Source organism: Bombina bombina, unplaced genomic scaffold (genome assembly GCF_027579735.1).
Source record: "Bombina bombina isolate aBomBom1 unplaced genomic scaffold, aBomBom1.pri scaffold_422, whole genome shotgun sequence".
NCBI classification, from domain to species: domain Eukaryota; kingdom Metazoa; phylum Chordata; class Amphibia; order Anura; family Bombinatoridae; genus Bombina; species Bombina bombina.
The window spans coordinates 7835-34229 of NW_026511779.1; the positions used below are offsets into that span (position 1 = coordinate 7835).

A 26395-nucleotide genomic window follows, 5' to 3' on the forward strand; every position below is an offset into this window, starting at 1 on the left:
AAGCACTATTACAAATGCTAAAAAAGCAGACCAGGGTCGTCCGGCAGACTCCCCTTAGCAGTTACCAAGTTCTCGCCACAGTGATGCTCATATCAGCAAGTAAGTTGTTGGAAGACACAACAACAGGAGCATAAGTGTTGATTTTACAATAAAAGCATTTATTAAAAGAAAACGACACGTTTCTCAGTGTTCAACACTGTTTCTTCAGACTCTCACTACCAGTTTCAAAACATGTCCGGTATTCAGGTTTAAGCAACAAGTGCACATATTTTTAATCAACAATAGGCAACTGTTGTGCTCCTCCTGTTATTTTCATTACTTTTTAATCTAGCTGTGCCCTTCTTTGCTTCGGTGTCTTAAATTAAGTTGTCTACCATAGGAATGTGACGACCATGTCACTTCCGGTGACGTGTAAACAGCTGCTGGAGGTTTGTCGCGCTCACTGCTCATGCGCTAGAGGCCCAACCTCCTACAAACAGCTGTTTAAGGCAGAATAGGTGACAACTTATTTTAGAATACCGGCGCCCAGTGGTTTCTGTCAGGTTTATCGTTTACATTTGTTGTTTGACAACTGTTTTGATATTGGCGACCTCTGACAGGAAGTCTTTAACTTGTTATAACCGTTTTGAAGAAGGTTATACAATGTACCAGCAACAAGTATGTGATGGACCGTGGATGTGAATGGTTAGAAATTGAATTGTTTCTGTAGTTTGTAGGGTGCAAGTTCTGTCATAAACAGTGAGGGAACTTGCACACTACAAACTACAGCAACAATTCAATGTGTAACCATTCACATCCACGGTCCATCACATACTTGTTGCTGGTACATTGTATAACCTTCTTCATAACGGTTATAACAAGTTAAAGACTTCCTGTCAGAGGTCGCCAATATCAAAACAGTTGTCAAACAACAAATGTAAACGATAAACAAACCTGACAGAAACCACTGGGCGCCGGTGTTCTAAAATAAGTTGTCACCTATTCTGCCTTAAACAGCTGTTTGTAGGAGGTTGGGCCTCTAGCGCATGAGCAGTGAGCGCCACAAACCTCCAGCAGCTGATTAAAGTCACCGGAAGTGACGCGGTAGTCACATTCCTATGCGGTAGACAATTTAATTTAGAACACCGGCCGCCAACTTCAAAACACCTAATTTTGTGAGCCAACTGTTCTCCAATCAGTGCTCTAGCTGATTGGAGAACGCTGATTGGAGAACAGTTCAAACCGTTAGCTCACAAAAAATATGCGTTTTGAAGTAGGCCGCCGGTGCACAGGGTATTAAAATGGCACGGCTAGATTAAATAGTAAATTACAGCGCATCTTTATTAGACGTGATCAATTAAAGTCCATCTAAAATATTGCTTAGATTCCAGAGATGGTTTTAAAACATGTAAAAGTTTAACATCCCTTTAAATATCTAACAAAATAAATAAATAATGCAAAAACGACAAACTGCAAAACTGCCAAAAGGACTATGATAGAATTATAGTTGTATTCAATTGTAAGATTGTTACTAATTTTTAAACCAATATATTAAAGAAAATAGAAATGAAGAGCCTTAATTAAAGGGACATGCCACCCACATTTTTTCTTTCATGATTTAGAAAGAGAATGCAATTTTAAACATCTTTCTAATTTACTTCTATTATCTAATTTGTTTTATTCTCTTGATATTCTTTGCTGAAAAGCATATCTAGATATGCTCAGTAGCTGCTGATTGGTTGCTGCACATAGAAGCCTCGTGTGATTGGCTCACCATGTGCATTGCTTTTTCTTCAACTAAGGATATCTAAAAAATGAAGCAAAATAAATAATAGAAGTAAATTGTAATGTTGTTTAAATTTCTATTCTCTAACTGAATCATGAAAGAAAGATTTTGGGTTTAGTGGCCCTTTAAATATTAGATCAGCCTTTAAAAGCGATTTCACCAACTTTTTGCCTAGGATCTCAGGTCAAGCATCAACTTCAGTACAGTATTAATTTGTATGACAGCCACAGCTAGGGGGGCAAGTTATTCAGTGCCCAGGCACCAGGTTCAGTAAATAGAACCACTGGTTTAGCAAATATCCTGGCCTGCCTTAGCCAGATTTCCATAACTGCCTCAATATCTCCTTACTGTTAGTCATTCAATCTCTGGATGAGCAGCCTCTGATAACACCACCCTCCCCCTTCTCCTCAGCATCATGGCGTCCCAGCAACGGCAGCCGTGCTTCATCATTTAAAGGGGTTACCAATAGCTTTTAATCAGACTCTAGCCGCTAATTCACTAAGAGGTATCCGCCAACTTCTACTCCGCCTGTCCCACAATATCACGGTTATTATTTCCGACAATATCTCGCACAGTTCAACAGCATCTTAACCACACTCACCATCCTTACTGCGACTCTCCAGGTTACCAGGGGCAACTACGTCACTCAAGCCTTTAGGGACGCATGACGTTCTAGGGTTTGCATCTAACAACGTACTACGTATCCAACGTTAGGAACGTGAATAGTAATTTTGCCCTAAGACTGAAGGATGAGTGCGCACGCGCAAGGTTCTTAACTCTTTCTGACACGTGTGTCTGAAAAAGGCTGTGGAAATGTGGGCAGAGCAGAGAACTGATTTCTGATTGGTAGGTGGTGAGAGATTCTAGGCTTCTGATTGGCATTTTTCCTAGGAGCTGGCGTGGACGGAAGAAATGTGTTGAATGAGGACGGAGCAAGGCATGATATGATAAGTTAGGAAAGTGCTGCTGGTATTGCTGTTTTCATCAGGTACAGTATGGAGGAGAGTTGACTATATATAGCGCAAGGGCTCTGTGATTTGTATGTTGTATTTTATTTTATACATTTGATTTCATTTGGTTATGATTCTTCATTATTTCAGTCTAGAATCAGATTTCATGTAACCTGTTTATGAAGTTGTTGACGTTGCATTGACTCGACATTTTTGTGATTTGGTTTTCAGTTTGGTCAAATGAACGTGAAATGTAGTTTGGTATATACTGATAACTCGACAATATATAATTATTGTAAGGATAAAGAAAAACATCTGACTTGTTAGAGAACAAAAAAAATCCTAATATTAATAATGTACTTTCCCATCATTCATTCTCTCTCTCTTCTCCTCTCTCTCCCCTCTCTCTCCTCTCTCTTCTCTCTCTCCATACAAGTTAAATAAATGTATGTAGAGAGCTTGAAGAATGCAGGTCTTGCATTGTCCTGCATATATTATTTTACAATTTCATAGCACCTTGTAGTTTAGTCTCTGGTAAACTGAAATGGACGGATTAACATGTTAAAATTGTGCATGCCCATAACTATTATTCACATGCATATACTTATTGATGTTGCAGACTTTGTCTTACTCTTTATTACAGTAATTAGTCTTTTGGGGGTTTTAATTACTTGGTTACAACAGTGATTACCAATCAGGTTATCTGTATACTTGGGAAGTGTTTGTGTTGTGACACCAAAAACTATTTCTTAAACTCCATAAGGTATGAAAAAAATATGTTATGTTACTGATTATCTACATATAAAAATCAAGGTACAGTAAATACAAAATTCTTTCATGATTCAGATAGAGCACATATTTTTAATCAACTTTCCAATTTACTTCTATTATCTAATTTGCTTTGTTCTATTACTATCCTTTGAGGTATGCTCAGGATCAGTAATACACTATTGGAAGCTTGCTTCTGATTGGTGACTGCACATATATGCCTCTTGTCATTGGCTCAACTGTGTTCAGCTAGCTCCCAGTAGTGCACTGTTGCTACTTCAATAAATAATTGAAGGAGCAACAGTAATTGAAGTTAATGCTCTGAATTAATAAATCAACATTTTTGTGTTTCATGCCCCTTTATCCTTAATCAAATAAAATATTATCAAATTTGCTTCATTCTTTTGGTATCATTTGTTGAAAGAGTAGCAATGCACTACAGGGACCTAACTGAACACATTGGGAGAGCCAATAACAAGAGGCATATTTGTGCAGCCACCAATCGGCAGCTAGCTCTCAGTAGTGCATTGCGGCTCCTGAGCCTACCTATGTATGCTTTTCAACGAAGGATACCAAGATAACAACGCAAATGCAATAATAGAAGTATATTGGAAAGTTATTTAATATTTCATGCTCTGTCTGAATCATGAGTTTAATTTTAACTTTATTGTGCCTTTAAAAGTTGAAAGCATCATTCATATAATCCTATAAGATGTAGCCCTTGTTAAAGGGTCATTAAACTACTAAACACAACTTCAGCAGGGTGGTAACTATTCACCATACTGCTGTTTTTCCTTCTGCGCCTGCTTCTTTCTTAGCTTAACCCTTTACAAGTGCCGGATTGTGACGCTCTGCATTTTCATACTGGGCACCGCCATCTTGAAACGTATGTATTCTTGCTTCCTGTGCAGAAGTGATATTTACAGATTAGTGATCTTTCCCAGCTTTTTCGCAGTTGTGTCATGCACTTTGGATTAGGATACAAAATAAAGAGTGTGAGGTTTACAGTTGAAGGGTAGTGGATTCAGGAGTAATTTGAGCGTCTTTACAGAAAGAGTGATTGATTTATGGAATAAACTTCCTCAAGAGGTTGTAGCGACAAACACTGTGGGGGACTTTAGCCTGGGACAAGCATAAGGCTATTCTACGAACTAGATAAGTTTATACTGTTATGTTATATCGGTCAGACTTGCTGGGCCTATGGCTCTTATCTGCCGTCGATATCTATGTTGTACATATTTTAAAAATGACATCAAATATATATGTTAAAAATGCCACACGCGCCCCGGCTGTTGAGAAACACAGATCTAATGTGCTTCATTCTCTTGGTATCCTTTGTTTAAAGAACAGCAATGCATTACTGGGATCTAGTTGAAAGCCAATGACAAGAGGCATATATGGGCAGCTACCAATCCTTCTTGTATCTGTATTATTTTATTAAAGAAAAGAAGAATTTTTTTCCAAATGATTATATTGTGGTTATGTTTTATTTCACAGTGAGTAGAAATCATGTAGAACATGAAATGTATCTGAATTACTAAGACTATACAATTATAAACATGGAATCAAGAGTAGAAAAAAACATATACCACTAATATTAAAGAGACATATACATACAAAACGAAAATACTCTGTGTTAGAGCATTTTTATTATTGCACTAACTGTTGCATTTAGCTGTGTGTTTATTTAACCCCTGCTATGGAGTAAATTATAAAGTCTCTTAAATTGATAATAGGTATAAACTGAAAAGTCTTTTTTTTAATGGAATGCTCCACCTGAGAGAAATGCAGTCTTTTATTAAAGGGACAGTCTATTTAAAAATAAACTTCATGATTCAGATAAGACATGTCATTTTAAATAACTTTCCAATTTATGTTTATCATTGATTTTGATTTGTTTTCTTGGTATTCTTAGTTGAAAGCTAAACCTAGGTAGGCTCATATGCTATTTTCTTAGTCCTTGAGGGCCGCCTCTTATCTGAATGCATTCTAACAGAGTTGGCGTAGAGGGCGGTTAGTTCATGTGTGCCATATAGATAACATTATGCTCATGCCCCTCGAGTTACCTAGGAGTCATCACTGATTGACTAAAATGCAAGTCTGTCAAAAGAACTGAAATAAGGGGGAGTCTGCAGAGACTTAGATACAAGGTTATCACAGAGGTAAAAGGTGCATTAATATAACTGCTGGTTATGCAAAACTGGGGAATGGTTAATAAAGGGATTATCTTTTTAAACAATAAAAAATCTGGTGTAGACTGTCCCTTTAACCCCCTAACGACCAAGGACGTGCCTGGCATGTCCTCTGGGGTTTGAAGCTCTGGAACGGTCCTGATCGCTTCCAGCAGCTTCTAAGGTATTCCAGTGATGCCTCAATATTGAGGCATCACTGCAATACCTTTTTTGGCACACCGATGCAGAGAGGACCACTCTGGCCCTCTCTGCATCGGCCAGTGATGGTACCGATCGTTGGTGGGTGGGAGCAGCTACAGGGAGGTGGGTGGGCGGCCCATCGCTGGCAATCTTCCGGCCAGCAGTCGAAAAAGATCGCTGGGTGCGTGTGCTTGTGCGTGCCCGCGATCTGGGCTTTACAAATTTAAAGTGGTGGGACAGGGTGGTGGGTGAGAGATGAGGGGGGGAAATACAGGGAGTGCAGAATTATTAGGCAAGTTGTATTTTTGAGGATTAATTTTATTATTGAACAACAACCATGTTCTCAATGAACCAAAAAAACTCATTAATATCAAAGCTGAATATTTTTGGAAGTAGTTTTTAGTTTTAGTTTTAGCTATTTTAGGGGGATATCTGTGTGTGCAGGTGACTATTACTGTGCATAATTATTAGGCAACTTAACAAAAAACAAATATATACCCATTTCAATTATTTATTTTTACCAGTGAAACCAATATAACATCTCAACATTGACAAATATACATTTCTGACATTCAAAAACAAAACAAAAACAAATCAGTGACCAATATAGCCACCTTTCTTTGCAAGGACACTCAAAAGCCTGCCATCCATGGATTCTGTCAGTGTTTTGATCTGTTCACCATCAACATTGCGTGCAGCAGCAACCACAGCCTCCCAGACACTGTTCAGAGAGGTGTACTGTTTTCCCTCCTTGTAAATCTCACATTTGATGATGGACCACAGGTTCTCAATGGGGTTCAGATCAGGTGAACAAGGAGGCCATGTCATTAGATTTTCTTCTTTTATACCCTTTCTTGCCAGCCACGCTGTGGAGTACTTGGACGCGTGTGATGGAGCATTGTCCTGCATGAAAATCATGTTTTTCTTGAAGGATGCAGACTTCTTCCTGTACCACTGCTTGAAGAAGGTGTCTTCCAGAAACTGGCAGTAGGACTGGGAGTTGAGCTTGACTCCATCCTCAACCCGAAAAGGCCCCACAAGCTCATCTTTGATGATACCAGCCCAAACCAGTACTCCACCTCCACCTTGCTGGCGTCTGAGTCGGACTGGAGCTCTCTGCCCTTTACCAATCCAGCCACGGGCCCATCCATCTGGCCCATCAAGACTCACTCTCATTTCATCAGTCCATAAAACCTTAGACAAATCAGTCTTGAGATATTTCTTGGCCCAGTCTTGACGTTTCAGCTTGTGTGTCTTGTTCAGTGGTGGTCGTCTTTCAGCCTTTCTTACCTTGGCCATGTCTCTGAGTATTGCACACCTTGTGATGTTGCAGCTCTGAAATATGGCCAAACTGGTGGCAAGTGGCATCTTGGCAGCTGCACGCTTGACTTTTCTCAGTTCATTGGCAGTTATTTTGCGCCTTGGTTTTTCCACACGCTTCTTGCGACCCTGTTGACTATTTTGAATGAAACGCTTGATTGTTCGATGATCACGCTTCAGAAGCTTTGCAATTTTAAGAGTGCTGCATCCCTCTGCAAGATATCTCACTATTTTTGACTTTTCTGAGCCTGTCAAGTCCTTCTTTTGACCCATTTTGCCAAAGGAAAGGAAGTTGCCTAATAATTATGCACACCTGATATAGGGTGTTGATGTCATTAGACCACACCCCTTCTCATTACAGAGATGCACATCACCTAATATGCTTAATTGGTAGTAGGCTTTCGAGCCTATACAGCTTGGAGTAAGACAACATGCATAAAGAGGATGATGTGGTCAAAATACTCATTTGCCTAATAATTCTGCACTCCCTGTAATTTCAAAAAATAGATCTGGGAGGGGGTAAGGTATGCAGGGGGGGCAGCTACACTACAGAAAAAAGTGGTTATTTAAAAAAAAAAACACATTTAAAGGGACACTAAACCCAAAAATTTTCTTTCATGATTCAAGTAAAGAACACAATTTTAAACAACATTCCAATTTACGTCTATTATCTCATTTGCTTCATTCTTTAGATATCCTTTGTTGAAGAAATAGCAATGCACATAGGTGAGCCAATCATGTGAGACATCTACGTGCAGCAACCAATCAGCAGTTACTTAGCCTATCTAGATATGCTTTTCACCAAAGTATATCAAGAGATTAAAGCAAATTAGATAATAGAAGTAAATTAGAAAGTTGTTTAAAATGTCATGCTCTTTTTAAATCATGAAAGAAAAAAATTGGGTTTCATGTCCCTTTAAGTGCAAAGTGGGTATTGGCAGACAGCTGCCAGTACCCAAAATGGTGGGGAATAGTTAATGGGGAGAGGGTTAGAGAGCTCTTTGGGGAGGATCAATGAGGTTGGGGGCTAAGGAGGCTGATCTCTACGTTAAAGCTAAAATTAACACTTCAAGCTCCCTACACGCTACCTAATTAACCCCGTCACTGCTGGGCATATTACAAGTGTGGTGCGCAGCGGCATTTAGCGGCCTTCTAATTACCAAAAAGCAACACCAAAGCCATATATGTCTGCTATTTCTGAACAAAGGGGATCCCAGAGAAGCTGTTTGTAAATAATTTCAGTGAGAAACCCAATGTTTGTAAACATTGGGTATTTCTAAACTCAGGACAAAATTTAGAAACTATTTAGCATGGGTGTTTTTTGGTGGTTGTAGATGTGTAACAGATTTTGGGGGTCAAAGTTAGAAAAAGTGTGTTTTTTTTTTTTCATTTTTTTTCATGATATTTTATAAAAAAAATTATAGTAAATTATAAGATATGATGAAAATAATGTTATCTTTAGAAAGTCCATTCAATGGCGAGAAAAATGGTATATAATATGTGTGGGTACAGTAAATGAGTAAGAGGAAAATTACAGCTAAACACAAACACAGCAGAAATTTGTCCCAAACGGTCAGAAAATGGAAAAGTGCTGTGGTCACTAAGGGGTTAAAGGGACATGAAAGATAGAATTTTTTGTTTTTCCATAAATGTGGTTTGCATGTCAAAGAAAAACTTAAAAATTACACTATATTTTCAAATATATGGTCAAATATATATTAGCTTTCTTAAAATGACTTTATCTGAACTGCATGAGACCAGAAAAGGTTCGGAATAGTTTGCATCTTTAAAATGGGAGTTTGTAGAGGTCATGGAACCAACTGTAAACAACAGTATTTTATGTCATTTAGGCATTATTTGCATGTCATAATATAGCTTATACATGAAACTAAAGGTTGTTTTTTATCATTTGTAATACTTGTGTATACGTAGTACACTCAGAAAGTTACAGTACTACAATCAGAAAGGTAATATTTGTTTTGTTTTTTTAAATAAATATAGACTATAATTTACATTTTAGAACACAAAAGGCAAACTGAAGACAGAGAAAGAAGCTTGTGACTTGCAGGCAGGGACAAATAGTCATTTTTGATAGTTTTATTTATAACAAAGTTTAGATTTCAGAATGTGTTTTTTTTTTTTTTTTATTTCAAATCATTTCGGAATTCAGTATTTGGGAATTTGTACCTGTATTGAATTTTAGCAATTTTCCAAACCTTCCGTGATTCTCATTAGAATAACCCAATCACAGAGGGCTACCTAGGTATTGTGACTATGTAAGTGCACTGGAACTCTTGCATGCGCAGTTTATCAATTGCGTCACGGGCGTCTAGTCCATGCACAAATCTGCTCTCTGTACCTTGTGCTTTTATAATAAATCACTGATTGCTGCCACTTCTTTTGATTTTTTTTACTTATTTCTGGGGTTAGAGTGGTAACCCTTTGTGGCTTGCATAGTACCCTTTGTGCTGGACTGTTCTTCTTTGGTTTGGTACAAATCTTTCATCTTATGACTACAAACATCCACCTTTATTCTAGTCATGCCTCTGATTGCAGACAGGCAGTGGTTACATGTGCAAGTCTAATTTCCAAATTGCTCATGCGTGCGGGAACTTGCACTAACCCAATTTACATGCAAAATTGTTGGATTGTCATAGGTTTAATTTCTAATGGGGGGGGGGGGTCATGGAGGGATGTCATTACAGCTTTTATAGGCAAAATTAATATGGACATTTTTTGTGGGGGGGGTTTCTTTCTTTTAATGGCATATGTGCTGCACTAATAGAACACATGGCAGTTTCTTCTTAAAGGGACACTGTACCCAATTTTTTTCTTTTGTGATTCAGATAGAGCATGACATTTTAAGCAACTTTTGTAATTTACTCCTATTATCAAATGTTCCTTATTCTCTTGGTATCTTTATTTGAAATGCAAGAATGTAAGTTTAGATGCCGGCCCATTTTTGGTGAACAACCTAGGTTGTCCTTGCTGATTGGTGGATAAATTCATCCACCAATCAAAAACTGCTGTCTTGAGTGCTGAATCATGAAAAAAGCTTAGATGCCTTCTTTTTTATATAAAGATAGCAAGAGAACGAAGAAACATTGATAATAGGAGTAAATTAGAAAGTTGCTTAAAATTGCATGCTCTATCTGAATCATGAAAGAAAAAAATTGGGTTCAGTGTCCCTTTAAGAGGTACAAAAAAAAAGTTTCATGTCTATTTAAAGCTTTTAAAGGACCATTACATTTCAACAACGCATACAATGTTTCATTATTGCAAGAGAAACATTATTGCATAATACATTCATTATTTATTTTTCAGCCTTTTGCTGTAAAATACATATACAATTTGCGCTTGTTTTACTTTCTCCCAGGGATGCTTGGGTTAATACTTTTTAAGCAATTTATGTGAGCTTTTGTTTACTTTTCCCTCCCTCTCTAAGAATCTATGGTGTCACATGCTTTTAAAAGGTGGATTATCAGTTTTGCATCAACAATCATTGTAGTAAAACCATTCTTTGCAATGGTAACTAAATGGAATCTGTGCTAAACTACCTTAAGGGAATACAAGAGTGCAGGCTACTCCAGTCTGCACATGTGCAAACAGAGTTTCTGCTATATTTGAATATTAGTTTGTGATTGGTTAGCAGGGGTTCTTTTGTTCTGGGGGACAGGGAAATCAGTGAAAAGAATAAACATAAAACAATACACTCATTTGACAAATTAGAGCTACAGTTTTCATTAAAAAACATTCTTATATATGAAGGTTTACAGTTTGTGTTTAAAGTACCTTTAATAAAAATATTAATTTATATATGTGTTTTATATATATATATATATATATATATATATATTTATTTATATATATATATGTGCTCAATAAACAAATGTGCAGCATTTGTTAGTTTGCTCACTTTGCATCACAAATAATGATTCTTATATTGGGTGGGAAAATAAACACATGCTCTTTCTGTCATATAGGGAAAGTAAACCATGGGGCTGGGTTTCATAACTAGCAATAATTTGGCTTGTGCGGTAGTTTATTTGCTGCTCTTGATGTAACTTTAAAGCATTACTTTCTGTTATCATTTTTAAGCTAAACAACTAACATATTAAAGTTAATAAACAATAATTAAAACCTACTGACCTATATTTTCTCCAAAACGAAGTTTCATAACGTTCTAAAAGTTATATATTTTATTCGCCGATGATGTCACGTTATCCTGCCCACTATTTTCAGCACTGCATGTTCAAAATACTTAAACCAATAACTTTGTGTTTAAAGCGCCATTTTGAAACCTAGGTATTTTAAACGGATTGGTACAGAGAAAAGGATACCCACGGAGTGGGTTTGGAAAACAATTAAATTTGCAGACAAGATTTCTGATATATGGTAGAGATATGTTAATGAAATGCTATTGATAAAAAGCGTATTTGGGGTAGTTAGTTAGTAACAGGCATAGAAAATATTTACTTACAGTGGCCCTTTAATGTTCAAAAATGCTTCTGCGATGTTTAAAAAGTTAAACGTTGACTAAAATAAGAAACGATGGAATAGGGCTAACTAACTGATCCAAATCCTTCAGTTATTTAGCTAGAATAGGAATTTAGACATTCTCTCTGTTGCTGAGCTTAGAAACTTGCATGCCGGGTCAGCAGATTTTCTGCATGGCTAATAACATTATCATCAAGTTTAAAAATAGTGTATCTTCATAAACGGGATCACAAGTGGACAATAAATGAAGCCCTGCAAATAGTGACTGGCTAACATGCTTCAGCACAGACGCTTGTCAGTTTGATATATCTGCTTTAGAGATATGGCAGCCAGACTCTACTCTTTTCCTCCCCTATCACTGTGACAGCAATGTACAGCGTGTGTTGGGGCATCACTGTTGTGTGGTGTTGAAACCAAGAGGCTAACTTGCTGTGTGTGTAACTAGTGACTAAGTGGTTAAACCACTGTGTGTGTGTTGGTGGAAACCAAGAATTACAATTATTTATATTTATTTGTATAACGCCACGAGATTCCATAGTGCTGGAAATCATTGTGTGTTTTGTGGGCCACCCATGTATTTAAAGGGATACTAACCCCAATTTTTTTTTCTTTCATGATTCAGATAGCACATGCAATTTTAAGCAACTTTCTAATTTGCTCATATTTATCAAATTTTCTTTGTTCTCTTTATTTGAAAAAGCTGGAAAGTAAGCTTAGGTGCAGGCCCGTTTTTGGTTCAGGACCCTGGGAAGCGCTTGCTGATTGATTGGTGGCTGCATTAAGCCACAAATCGGCAAGAGCTACCCAGGTTCCGAGCCAAAAATGGTCCTGCTCCAAAGCTTAGATTTCTGCTTTTCAAATAAAGATACCAAGAGAATGAAGAAAAATTGATAATAAAATTGCATGCTCTATCTAAATCATGAAAGAAAACAAATTGTGTTTAGTATCCCTTTAAGAAAAGAGAAGTGGTAGGAGAAAAAGCGCAAATGGATGCTTAAACCTATATGAGTATGTCTTTTAGAAAGGAAAAATATTGCAATACTTATTTAAAGGGACAGTCTAGGCCAAAATAAACTTTCATGAATCAGATAGAGCATGTCATTTTAAACAATTTTCCAATTTACTTTTATCACCAATTTTGCTTTGTTCTCTTGGTATTCTTAGTTGAAAGCTTAACCTAGGAGGTTCATATGCTAATTTCTTAGACCTTGAAGGCCACCTCTTTTTAGAATGCATTTTAACAGTTTTTCACCACTAGAGGGTGTTAGTTCACGTATTTCCTATAGATAACACTGTGCTCATGCACGTAAAGTTATCTGGGAGCAGGCACTGATTGGCTAGACTGCAAGTCTGTCAAAATAACTGATATAAGGGGGCAGTTTGCAGAGGCTTAGATACAATATAATCACAGAGGTTAAAAGTATATTATTATAACTGTGTTGGTTATGCAAAACTGGGGAATGGGTAATAAAGGGATTATCTATCTTTTAAAACAATACAAATTCTGGTGTAGACTGTCCCTTTAAACTAAAAATGAAGTCTTTTTGCTAAATTATGCCATGAAGAAAACGGATTATATCCGTGTATTAATGCCTAAGAGTATTTAAGACAGACAGCTAAAAGTACTGATTCAAATAAATTATATTTAATATGTTAAAACAAATTGTCTAAATATTTCTAGTCATAGGCTCATTAATATAAAAACTGTAAATATGTTACAGTAAATACAGAGGAAAGGTCGGCTGACCAAATAAGGTTAAAGTGTTCAGGGTACCCTGTTGAAAAGAGGGGAAAAGGGAAAAAATTGGATGTTCCCAGAGGAGTGATTGTTATGAAACCACAAATCAGTTTTTCTTTATATATCCATTTTCTGTAGTGGGGAGCGTTTTTTTTTTTAAAAACAAAACTTGATCTTCTTATTATGATAATAGGATTGTCCCTTGGTGTAAAGGTGTTAAAGTTAGTACTTACTGTCTGCTTCGAGCTTATCCCGCAGACCGGTCCTGGAGCCTGTCAGTAGTTTACCTTGTAACTCGTGTGGAGATGTTTCCGGTCTGTGTTCACAGACTTACCCTTTTTTGCTGTTCCTTGGCTCTGCGGTCCTGCTTGTGCTCTCTGAGGTCAGAGCAGTAGGTTGCAGTTACTTCGATAAATTTTATCAGCGGTTTGTCAGCGTCAGCAGCTATCGGCTTTAGCGGTACACACGCTGTTTCCTGGTATCTCCAAATATGTTCTCAAGCGGTGATCAGCAGTTAAAGCTTTAACTTCTTTTTGTGAATTCTCAATTTAGTAGCTGCCTTGTTTCATCCAGCTGTTGTCTTCCCCAGAAACCAAAGTTGATGTTGCTGTTAATATATTATTCTATGTATGTAATTATTTGTTGTTATCAAATAAAATTAAAATAAAGTTACTGCACTGGCTAAATATATGAAAAGAAGGGTTGAAGTAGTGGGCGGGGCGTGGGTATGCAGTGGGCGGGTGATGAGTGGGATCAGAAGTGGCGAGTAACATTTTTTTTGCCTGGCTAGTAGCTTTTGACCTGAATTTTTTTTGTATGTGTGTGTTTGTATGTATATATGTATGTATGTATGTATGTGTGTGTGTATATATATATATATATATATATATATATATATATATATATATATATATATATTAATACAACTAATGAAGGGCACTCTCAGGACATTTTTAGAGAGCCACAATAGACTTTTTGTTCAAAATCTTAACAGGTCATCAAATCATTTTGATGACCTGTTGAGATTTTGAACAAAAAGTCTATTGTGATTCTCTAAAATGTCCTGAGAGTGCCCTTTATTTCCAAGTTTTATTCTATATGAACTTTGAGGATTGCACCCAGGTGGTGTGTGTATATATACAGGGAGTGCAGAATTATTAGGCAAGTTGTATTTTTGAGGATTAATTTTATTATTGAACAACAACCATGTTCTCAATGAACCCAAAAAACTCATTAATATCAAAGCTGAATAGTTTTGGAAGTAGTTTTTAGTTTGTTTTTAGTTATAGCTATTTTAGGGGGATATATGTGTGTGCAGGTGACTATTACTGTGCATAATTATTAGGCAACTTAACAAAAAACAAATATATACCCATTTCAATTATTTATTTTTACCAGTGAAACCAATATAACATCTCAACATTCACAAATATACATTTCTGACATTCAAAAACAAAACAAAAACAAATCAGTGACCAATATAGCCACCTTTCTTTGCAAGGACACTCAAAAGCCTGCCATCCATGGATTCTGTCAGTGTTTTGATCTGTTCACCATCACACATTGCGTGCAGCAGCAACCACAGCCTCCCAGACACTGTTCAGAGAGGTGTACTGTTTTCCCTCCTTGTAAATCTCACATTTGATGATGGACCACAGGTTCTCAATGGGGTTCAGATCAGGTGAACAAGGAGGCCATGTCATTAGATTTTCTTCTTTTATACCCTTTCTTGCCAGCCACGCTGTGGAGTACTTGGACGCGTGTGATGGAGCATTGTCCTGCATGAAAATCATGTTTTTCTTGAAGGATGCAGACTTCTTCCTGTACCACTGCTTGAAGAAGGTGTCTTCCAGAAACTGGCAGTAGGACTGGGAGTTGAGCTTGACTCCATCCTCAACCCGAAAAGGCCCCACAAGCTCATCTTTGATGATACCAGCCCAAACCAGTACTCCACCTCCACCTTGCTGGCGTCTGAGTCGGACTGGAGCTCTCTGCCCTTTACCAATCCAGCCACGGGCCCATCCATCTGGCCCATCAAGACTCACTCTCATTTCATCAGTCCATAAAACCTTAGAAAAATCAGTCTTGAGATATTTCTTGGCCCAGTCTTGACGTTTCAGCTTGTGTGTCTTGTTCAGTGGTGGTCGTCTTTCAGCCTTTCTTACCTTGGCCATGTCTCTGAGTATTGCACACCTTGTGCTTTTGGGCACTCCAGTGATGTTGCAGCTCTGAAATATGGCCAAACTGGTGGCAAGTGGCATCTTGGCAGCTGCACGCTTGACTTTTCTCAGTTCATGGGCAGTTATTTTGTGCCTTGGTTTTTCCACACGCTTCTTGCGACCCTGTTGACTATTTTGAATGAAACGCTTGATTGTTCGATGATCACGCTTCAGAAGCTTTGCAATTTTAAGAGTGCTGCATCCCTCTGCAAGATATCTCACTATTTTTGACTTTTCTGAGCCTGTCAAGTCCTTCTTTTGACCCATTTTGCCAAAGGAAAGGAAGTTGCCTAATAATTATGCACACCTGATATAGGGTGTTGATGTCATTAGACCACACCCCTTCTCATTACAGAGATGCACATCACCTAATATGCTTAATTGGTAGTAGGCTTTCGAGCCTATACAGCTTGGAGTAAGACAACATGCATAAAGAGGATGATGTGGGCAAAATACTCATTTGCCTAATAATTCTGCACTCCCTGTATGTGTGTATATATGTGTATATATATATATATATATATATATATATATATATATATATATATATATATATATATATATATATATATGAAAAAAGGCGGCACACGGTTAAAAAGTTAAACCTTTATTGTGGAGCAATGTTTTGGGGCTTCTGCCCCTTTCTCAAGCTAGTTTGTAAATGAAATACATCTGCCTCTTATAGGGCCAAAAGAAAAAAAACAGGTGACCAATTACAAAACATGGGAGTGTTTAACAGGCAATGACATCATCACATATCCTGTGGAAAAACAACACATACCAAAAGCACAAAATGTAACCCCTTACACCCCATTGAAAGTATTGGAAACCTATTAAAAACAAATGCAGCAAGTTGCTAACCATACAACATAGCAGTTAGAAAACATAATGCAAAAACAATAATCAATCAGCATATGATACATATATTGCTAAACCATATAGGTATTATACTTGATGTGGAAAAACATCCTAAATCAAAGGAAGGAGATCAAATTATCTGTTTAACCCCTTGGGTGCAGGGTATTTAGAAGCCAAATCCATTTTGCTCCTCGGTTAAGGAGGTCCCTGTGTCTGTCACTCCCTCTAAGTCTCTTGGGGGCACTGTCAATTATCATATACCTTAGTTGATTGGCCTGGTGACCCATCTCAGCAAAATGTGCTGGGACTGGGAGATGTAACATCTTATCATTACGGATGGTCAACTTATGTTGATAGATGCAATCTCTTATCTTTTGTGTCATCTTGCCAACATATAGTAGCCCACATGGGCACTTAAGCGCATAAATAACATAAGTCGAATCACACGTGTAATACCTTTTTTAATCTGGTATTTTCTCCCCGTGTGTGGATGGGAGATCACTCCCCCTTGATGATATTGCTACATTGGGCAAACCTCAGGCATGGGAATGTGCCCTCCTTTGGGGTCCCAAAGAATTGTCGTTGGGTACCACTATTAGGCTTTACTGATATAGCATAGACCAATTTTCTACCTATTGTATTACCCCTTCGGTAGGAGGCTCTAGGAACTTCCTTAAATTCTTTGATCTCTGGGCAAGCTTCCTGTAGGGAGGTACCAGTGTTTTTTAATGGTATTATAAACTTTCCTGCTCAAGGAATTATATGAGCTAACAAAATTCAATCTAGTCTGCTTAGATGTCTCTTTATTTTTATTTTTAGGTTTGTTTTGTCTGACTGGGCAATTTTTTTAGAGAGTTCTCAAATAAATCCAATTCAAGAGCATCATAGCCCCTGCTAACAAATTTGCTCTTCATGTTCTCGTACCTGTCTTGTCTAATGAGAGGGTCTGACACTATTCTCTCTATTCTTAGTAATTGTGATGTGGGCACACTTTGAAAGACTCGTGGGGGATGGAAACTGCTCCTATGTAGAAGTGTGTTCCTATCTGTTGGCTTCACAAAAAGGTCTGTAGCAAGCTCACCATCCTTTTTATAGACCATAGTATCCAGGAATTCCACTTTCTGTATACCCATTTTGCTACTGAATTTTACTGAAAAAAATGAGACAGCATTCTCAAAGCTAAGTCTGAATTCAGTTAGAGTATCATGGGGGCCCCGCCACACAATGAATAAATCATCAATGTAGCAAAACCACCCCTGACAGTATTTGGAGAATAGTGGATTCGTGTATACATGTCTTTCCTCAATGGCGTCCATCACCAAGCAGGCATAGGATGAGGCCACATTGGACCCCATCTATGTGCCTGTCTTGTGCATGTAGAATTTATTTTCAAATAAGAGAAAGTTGTTGGAGGTCACATCCCAAGTGGCCAAGATGACATTGTCATCTATTTGTTTCATATCACCTATTTTCTCAATAAATTGAATCGTGTCCCGAATGTAAGATTTGCCCTGTGTGACCAAGGGTGCTAGAATTTTGTCCAAAAATTGGGCAGTAGGGCTCAATAAAGAGCCTATGCCAGCCACTATGGGTCCACCAGGTGGATCTATAAGTTGCTTATGCACCTTGGGTACCATGCAAAAAACTGGAATTAAGGGATGTGTGGGTGTCCACAAACTGGTACATTTTGTGTGTCAATAAATTGTGATGTAAGCCCTTGTCCAAAATTTTATGTAATTCTTTGCATACACTCTCAGTGGGGTTTACAATCAATTTTTCATAAACTAGTTCATCTGTTAACTGGCGTAAAATTTCCACCCTGTACTTGACAGTGTCCATCATGACCACCGCACCGCCTTTGTCCGCGGGCTTGATCGTGATGGATGTATCCCTTTCGAGTTTCTTTAAAACATTAAACTCTTGTTTAGTCATGTTGTACCTATCTTTTTTGTGCAGATTTTTTATGCACAAGTTTTTTATATTCAGTGTCCACAACCTTAATGAATGTCTCCACCGCCCCATTAGCACCCAAAGGGTTAAATGTGCTTCTTGTGGTAAGTCCATAAGGGCCTGTATCAAATGCCACACTTTAATTGTTATCCTGTCCATTTTGGACAAGGCAATCTCTGCTGGAAAAAAAGGCTTTTAATCAGATCCCTCTGAAAAAACGTGTCAGGTCCTTCATGAGAGCAAAGGTGTCTGCCTGCTCCGTTGGGCAAAATGTAAGTCCCTTATTAAGTACCTCAATCTCTTGTTGGTTTAAATCTTGAGGATAAATTAATAATGTTTACCTCCGTCGTGTTGGCTTCACTTGAGATCTGGTCCCCACACCTCCTATGCTTTCGCCCACGTCTGGTCCGCCTCCTCGATCTGTGGCCTCCTGTCTGCCCTCCCCTAAAAAAGAAGCAGAGGTGGAAAGAGAAGCATCGGTACCTGCCGCTGGTATACTTTGTGTCTTCGAGGTCGTCATCCGTTCTACTCCGGAGCAGTCTGTGCTGGAAGTTGCTCCGCCATTGGCAAGTCTCTCGGTTCATTGATGTGTACCCGCCCACCATAGTCCTCTATTGGCCATCCTTCTGTGAGGGCGGTTCCAACGATACACGCTGCCGACATTATAGTCATGTTCATATCGTTTAAACTTCCTCCTCTTCCACTCCTCGACCTCCAGTTTAAAAAGACCGACTGCTTTCTCTATGTCTTCAAGTGTCTAGAGGTATTCCTCCTATCCCAAGATTTCACGTAACTTACGCTTGTGATCCTCCATTTCCGTTGTCAGGGTTAACAGGTCCCCGGTTTGAAAGTCTATATTCATTATAATTAAGTCCATTGAACTCTTGTTAAGAATTTGTTGATAAATGGTACAAAATTCACTATATATATCACATGTTAGGTAATTATATGTTTGTTTACACATTTCACATAAGGTGTATGTATCCTCTCACCTGCCAGAGCTATTATCATATTCTACAGACCTATATACCGTACATATACCAGGAAACATCCACAAAACCAGTCAGTGTAATTTTTTAAGGAAGGCCGTGCGCTCACAATCTGTGCAACCATGACCAAACCAGACAGACAAGCGCAGTACGGGAACGCGGCCGTGCAGCTCAGTCCTCATAAACCCGTGACAAGCAAAATCTGCGTTCCAGACCTCACCATCGCTATAGCACGCCCATCTTACAAGAACAAATATGCCTATTAGTCGCTAGCCAGATAACGTGGCACACAGCAAAGCCAAATAAATTAAGTGATCAAATAAAAAAACACACACACATTGAAATGTCCGGTTTTCTTACACAGATATTACCGGACATAAACTAAAATACCGGACTTTCCAGTATAATACCGGACACCTGGCAACCCTAATCGCATATCTGAAAAGATTGTCCTACTTCATCTTCCGTAGAGATAGTTGGAAAACAGCTAACACAGATTTCAAAGTGGATACATTGAAATAATTTGTCACTGCAGATTCTGGGGCCCATGTATCTCTCTCCAGGATCGCAAATTGGGGACAACATTTGCTGCCCCTATTTATGATTGCATGAGCAGGGCTTGTCGATCACTCCTGTCACAGCAGTCTGGGGTGATTTTAATGAGTTAGCTTGTAATTAATAGGTGCATACGCCCTTTAATGAAGTTAGCTGCCTGTATGTGTAAATGCAATCTGCGCACTTTCATTGTTATTAAAATTATCGCCTTTAATCGTGGTTACGCTGCTTATATTTTTGGGTTTTAGATGATAACAACAATATTTTGCACTTTGGCTGCATTTTTCTAATTTTTATAGAAGCCACTCATACTTATGAAGTATAAATACTTTTATTAGAGAGACTATATCTTATCATATTATTGTTATTTAAGTCGCAACTATGTTTGCAAAGTGATCTTTGTTCACATGATGCAGTTTGCAAACGGGAGGTGCAATCATAGAATAAATGATAACAAATACGTTCATTTGAATGGCTGCTGCCTACTTTTTATATATGGAAATATAGAAAACTTTATGCTTTTGTAACAGTTCATTTGGCAGATTTTTTATTAGTAATACCATTTAAAGGGCCATGATACCCAAATGTTGAAACACTTGAAAGTGCTGCAGCATAGCTGTAAAAAGATGACTAGAAAATATCAGCTGTACATCTCTATGTAAAAAAGAACGATATTTTACCTCCAAAATGTCCTAAGTATTCACACCCCATTGTAAAGGACTTCTAAGCAGCAAATCAGTATGTCTGTCCCGGGACCAGCAAGGGAGTGAGCCTCATGCACACTGTTATTTCCCTATTCAGTTTAAGGAAGTTTACTATAAAATCTCATGAGCGTTAAAGGGCCAGGACACCCAAATGTTGAAACACTTGAAAGTGATGCAGCATAGCTGTAAAAAGCTGTCTAGAAAATATCACCTGAACATCTCTATGTAAAAAAGAAAGTGATTTTACCTCAAAAGTTCCTCAGTAGCCACATCCCATTGTAAAGGACTTCTAAGCAGCAAATCAGTATGTCTGTCCCGGGACAGCTAAGGGGGTGAGCCTTGTGCACTCTCATGTTATTTCCCTATTCAGTTTAAATGAAGTTTACTATGAAATATCATAAGAGTTAAGTAAAATCTCATGAGATCACAGTAAAAGAGTTCATGACCTCAGGACTGTTGATGCTGATTGGCTGCAAATAATTTCTTCTTATTTTTTACCTGCAGCTGAGCAGCAGTTGAGTATAACTTTTTACACAGGACTTAGTCTGCTGAGCTGAGGAGATTGTGAGGTAAAATATCTTCCTTTTTTACATAGAGATGCTCAGGTGATATTTTCCTGTCAGCTTTTTACAGTTCTACTGCATCAGTTTCAAATGATTTAGCATATGAGTATTATATCCCTTTAAGTGAAATCTCATGAGATCACAGAAAAAGAGTTCATGACCTCAGCACTGTTGATGCTGATTGGCTGCTGTTCATTTATTCATTTTTTTTTATTATATTTTTTTTACCTGCAGCTGGACAGTAACTGAAGTATAACCTTTTTACACAGAACTTACTCTGCTGAGCTGAGGAGATTGTGATATAAAATATCCTCCTTTTTTATATAGAGATGTTTAGGTGATATTTTCCTGTCAGCTTTTTACAGTTATACTGCATCACTTGCAAGTGATTAAGCATATGAGTATTATGTCCCTTTAATCTTCAAATATGTCTCTTCTGCACACATTTCAGAACTTACAGATTTAACTAGAATGTGGTTTTTTTTTTTGTGTGTTTTTTTTGTTTTGTTTTTTTAATAAATTTAGCACTGGTTAAAATATATTTCACTTCTGAAGAAGCCTATTCTGAAATGCTTAAAGTGAATGTAAAGTCAATCTCTCCCGTGAACGCTACAGTATTGTCATTAAAAAATAGATGAACGTTAATTCATCTTTTTCAAAACATTACTTTGTTTGTCCAGAAATTTACCTTTTGTAGCTGCCGTTTTCATTATTGTTCCTCCGCCCGCCATCTTTGCTGTTTGAGTGACAGTTTCTGATGAGTGCTCTAGACCAATCATTTATTCCCCCCGGGGGAGACAAACCCCTTTTTCGAAAACGTCACTTGCTCCTAATGCTCATGCGGTAAAATTGAAATCTTCTACTCACTTAGATACGCGTTCACGCGTCCCGCGTGCGCTATAGCCGTATTTTAGGAAATAGAAAATTATACATTGATTGTCTGCAGGAAGGTAAGTAGCGATCGTAGCAGTTCTGAATCAAAAAAATGTTTTTATACTTCGTAATTCTTGTTTAAAATGGCAAATACAATTTATAAGCATGTAACAAAAGAACTTAACGGGAGCGAGCTTGGAGACTACGTATAGAGCGGGTGGGACCGCTCTATACGTCACACTGAGGAAAAGTAGGAAGTAGCGGCTGGGAGGAGTTGGGATTGAAAACGGCAGCAAATTGGTAACAGAAATATATACATAAACATATATATAAATGTTTTTTACAAAATAAAGTGGCGGTTTATCTAATAGAGACAAAAGGGATAATTAGGAGGCATCACAACAATGAAAATTAACATTCACTTTAATAATTCAATAGAAGAATAAGTAATGATAATGAGTTGGGATCTACATTAAAGGGGCGTGATATCCAAATGTTGAAGTACTTGAAAGTGGTGCAGCATAGCTGTAAACATAGTGCTGTCATCTAGTGCTCTTGCAAATGGATAACATTCTTGTAAAACTGCTGCCATAAAGTGCTGCAGACACGTGCACGCTCCTGAGCTTACTCCCTGCTTTAAAAAAAAAAAAAAGATGCCAAAAGAACAAAGAAAATTTGATTATATAATTAGAAAGTTGTTTAAAATGTCATGCTCTAGGTTTCATGTGCCTTTAAAGGACTACTAAAGTTAAAATTTCATGATTCAGATAGAGCACACAATTTTAAACAGTTTTCCAATTCACACCCATTATCTAAATATGCACAATCTTTTTGTACGCACACTTTCTGAGACACCAGCTCCTACTGAGCATGTGCAAGTGTCACGAATATACGTAAATGCATTTTGTAATTGGCTGATGGCTGTCACATGATGCAATGGGAAGGAATAAAAGTAGTTTTAAAATTTGTCAGAAAAAAATCTACAACTCGTGTGAAATTCAAAGTGCTTTTGCATTGTCTATTTATCATGCATTTATTGATTATGCTCTTCTTTTAGGAATAGATTTGAAATCATACAAAATATGAGTTGCAATATGAATATTTCAAGTGTCTTTGAATCCTAACAAGCTCAACAGCATTTTAGAAAATTCTGGGAACTCTCATTATGAGCATAATAAGAAAATCTTACACAACCTGTATTTTTAAATTCTCTCACTGACGTGTCCAGAAAAAAGGATGACCCAAATAACAAGCACCTATTTAAAATCTGACTATTAACTGATCATTTTAGAAAAATAATATTCTTTTAGTACACCCAATACATAACACCTCAATACATAACTGGTCATAAGTCACAGATGTTAATTAAGAGAAACTCATAATTCTGTATATTTAATCTAGACCCATATGTTATTTATTACATGTTGCTTCAGATTAGGCCCTTTTTAGCCACTAGCAGGCCAGATTTTAAGGGTATCTGAAGAAATCCGCTATAGAGTAACCATGGTTACCAAACTGCCCTAACAGAAGATCATCCTAAATATTCAGCCTGTGTTCCTCTGGGCTGCTATTGAAGATCCATGTGCTACTGTATCAAGTTTTGTGATCAAATCTTTGACAGCTAGAAATTCTCTATCTTTTTCTAAATTGTCAAGCAGGTGATTTGTAGTTTGAGAACAGAGTAATGCCCAAAGCTTTTAAATCTGAAAATATTGCTAGACTGTCTAGTATAGGGCTCGGCAAACCTGGGAGCCACTGGCTCCTGGAATTTCTACCTAACTTTTTGGGTTATTCTCCATATATCTATATATAAATACCACTGACTGGCTCCTAAAAGTATTATTGGCTCCTAAATTGTAAACAGATTTGTCAACCCCTGGTCTATTAAGCATTTTTCTCATGTATATTACGCCTTTAAAAATTAAGCAATTGGGCAGAAACCTTGCTTTTTAAAAATATTTTAAGACGTGGCTACCAATGTGCATACCTATAGCAAATTTTTGGCATGAAAATGTCACACAAAATATCTTGCTTTGATTTTTTTATTATTATTAATCTTTTGACTGTGTAGGCTGTGTTTTTGTTGAAGGTATAGAAAGGTAAAAATTGAAATGTGCATGGATGCATTTCAATTTTAAATATAAGCATTTTTGCAATATACTTCCAAAAGCAAAAATGTTCCTAGTAAAAGTTATTTCTTCTCAAAGAGTCAGCATTGACTTCTTTAACACAAATTAAGTATTCACAGGCACAATACACACCACTGCAAGTTCCCTGAACTTGAATACTGGCGCACAGGCCCTCACAGTATATGTGCGTATGCCACTGAAAAACATTAACATTTGCTAGAAGCATTTAGTATATTGGAAAAATGCTTCTATTTAAAATTGAAATGCACCCATGCACATTTTAATTTTGACTTTTATATCCCTTTTAACTTGTTAGAAACCAGAAGTTTGTTAATGCCCCATTTGACATAAATGTTATAGCCAACCACTGCCAAAAGACATATTTTTATTTACTTATTTTTGTGGTGTTTATTGTGAATTTGGAACAGTTATGCCAAGGCAAATGAGCAGTGAACCTTGTAACTGAACTACTGAAGGTATCACACATTCCTTTGAGAAACCGTAATCCATAGCTATTAAAGTGATTGTAAACTTTTAATTAATTTAAAGCTCAGTATCAAAAAATAATTTTAAAAACAGGGGCACTTTAATTCATTAAAGTTTACAAAAACAACCGCATCTCCTACTTTCTTTAGCATATGGATGACAAATCCAGCTTCCTCAAATTGGACGCCAAAGGGGGCACACAACGATTGGAAGAAGCTGGATTTGTCCTCAATCTGCTAAAGAAAGCAGGATATGCGAGCGGAGAATTGGCGTCTTTGTAAACTTTAATGAATTAAAGTGCCCTTGTTTTTAAGATTATTTTTTGATACTGGGCTTTAATTCATTAAAGTTTACAATCACTTAAAGGGACATTAAACACTTTGAGATGGTAATATAAAATCATAAATTGTATATATAAAACAACTCTGCAATATAATTTAATTATTTATTTTGTCCTCTTTGCCTGTAATTCCATTCTGAAATTGTAAGCTTTTCAGTTCCTGTTAGAAATGGAAGTGCAGAACACTGTTATATTCCACACAATCATTGGCTGCACACTCTAGTGACCTATTTATAACGGTCCCTAATTGGCCACAGCAGAGAAGGTAACACAAGTTACAACATGGCAGCTCCCAGTGTTTTATAGACACTAAAACTTTACACTTATTTTGTCACTTTTTAAACAACTAATGAAACTTTAAAAAATACATCTACATGTTAGTCATGGACTAATATTTTCTTTGAATGCATCATTCTATCTAGCATGTATTTAGTGTTTAATGTCCCTTTAAATATTGTCCTTTTACTTACAACAAAGAACTCATTCATAATTGGTGTTTGTGGAAACACAGACAACATGGAAAACATTTTGGGACTAAAGGCTGCATATAATGGCTGTAAATGTGTCAGAAATACCAAATTTATGGAGAGCTCTATGAACAATCACTGTGTATATAGACAATGGCGAAATATATGCACTAAACAAACAAAATTGGCCAAGGCCCAATATTTCTGTGAAAATCTGAACAATAACATATCTAACCCTAGAAAGTTTTGGAAACTCATAAATAACTTACAAATTCCACCAATCCACTCCCAACCCTCCACTGTCAATGTGGATAACCAAACCCTGCAACTCCCCTTAGAAGTAGCAAATGCCTTTAACAATTATTTTGTCGGATGCTCCACCACCCTGATTGACAAACTAATAAATGGCACGCATCCTGAAACTACAAATGTGGATCAGGCCCCACTAAATCAGCAAAGACCCAATATAGAGAAGTAAACCTAATATAGAGAAGTAAACCTAATATAGAGAAGTAAACCTAAAAAATAATGTTATATAATTCTGCACATAGTGCAGAATTATATAACGTTATATTAGTGCTATCATTATAAAATCTTATATTCCCTTTTAATTTTTTTAAAATATGACAGTTTTTCAGACCTGCTCTCTGTGATCTTCTGAGCTGGAGCGAGCTGCACTTAGTGTTATGGCGCAGTCGGGCCGGGCTGTGACTATACAGGTGGCCCGATGCGCTGTGTAATAAAAACAGACCCGCTCAGAAGAGCACAGAGAGCGGGTCTGAAAAACTGTCATTTTTAAAAAAAATTAAAAGGGAATATAAGGTTGTTGTTTTTTTTTTTTTATTTATTTAT

The 26395-nt window shown here is 37.3% G+C and overlaps 1 protein-coding gene across 2 annotated transcripts in view; it reads left to right on the plus strand.

Moving 5' to 3' along the window:
* Window positions 1–2551: 2551 nt before the first annotated feature.
* The window catches only part of SFXN2 (sideroflexin 2), a 148402-nt gene continuing 124558 nt past the window's right edge, over window positions 2552–26395 (plus strand). The window contains exon 1 of one of the 2 annotated variants that reach the window (XM_053696711.1): window positions 2552–2611. The gene's annotated coding sequence lies outside the window, so the exon portion shown is untranslated. Of the gene's footprint in view, window positions 2612–2663; window positions 2754–26395 lie in introns of those variants that run through there. The other variant, XM_053696710.1, reaches the window with a different exon arrangement.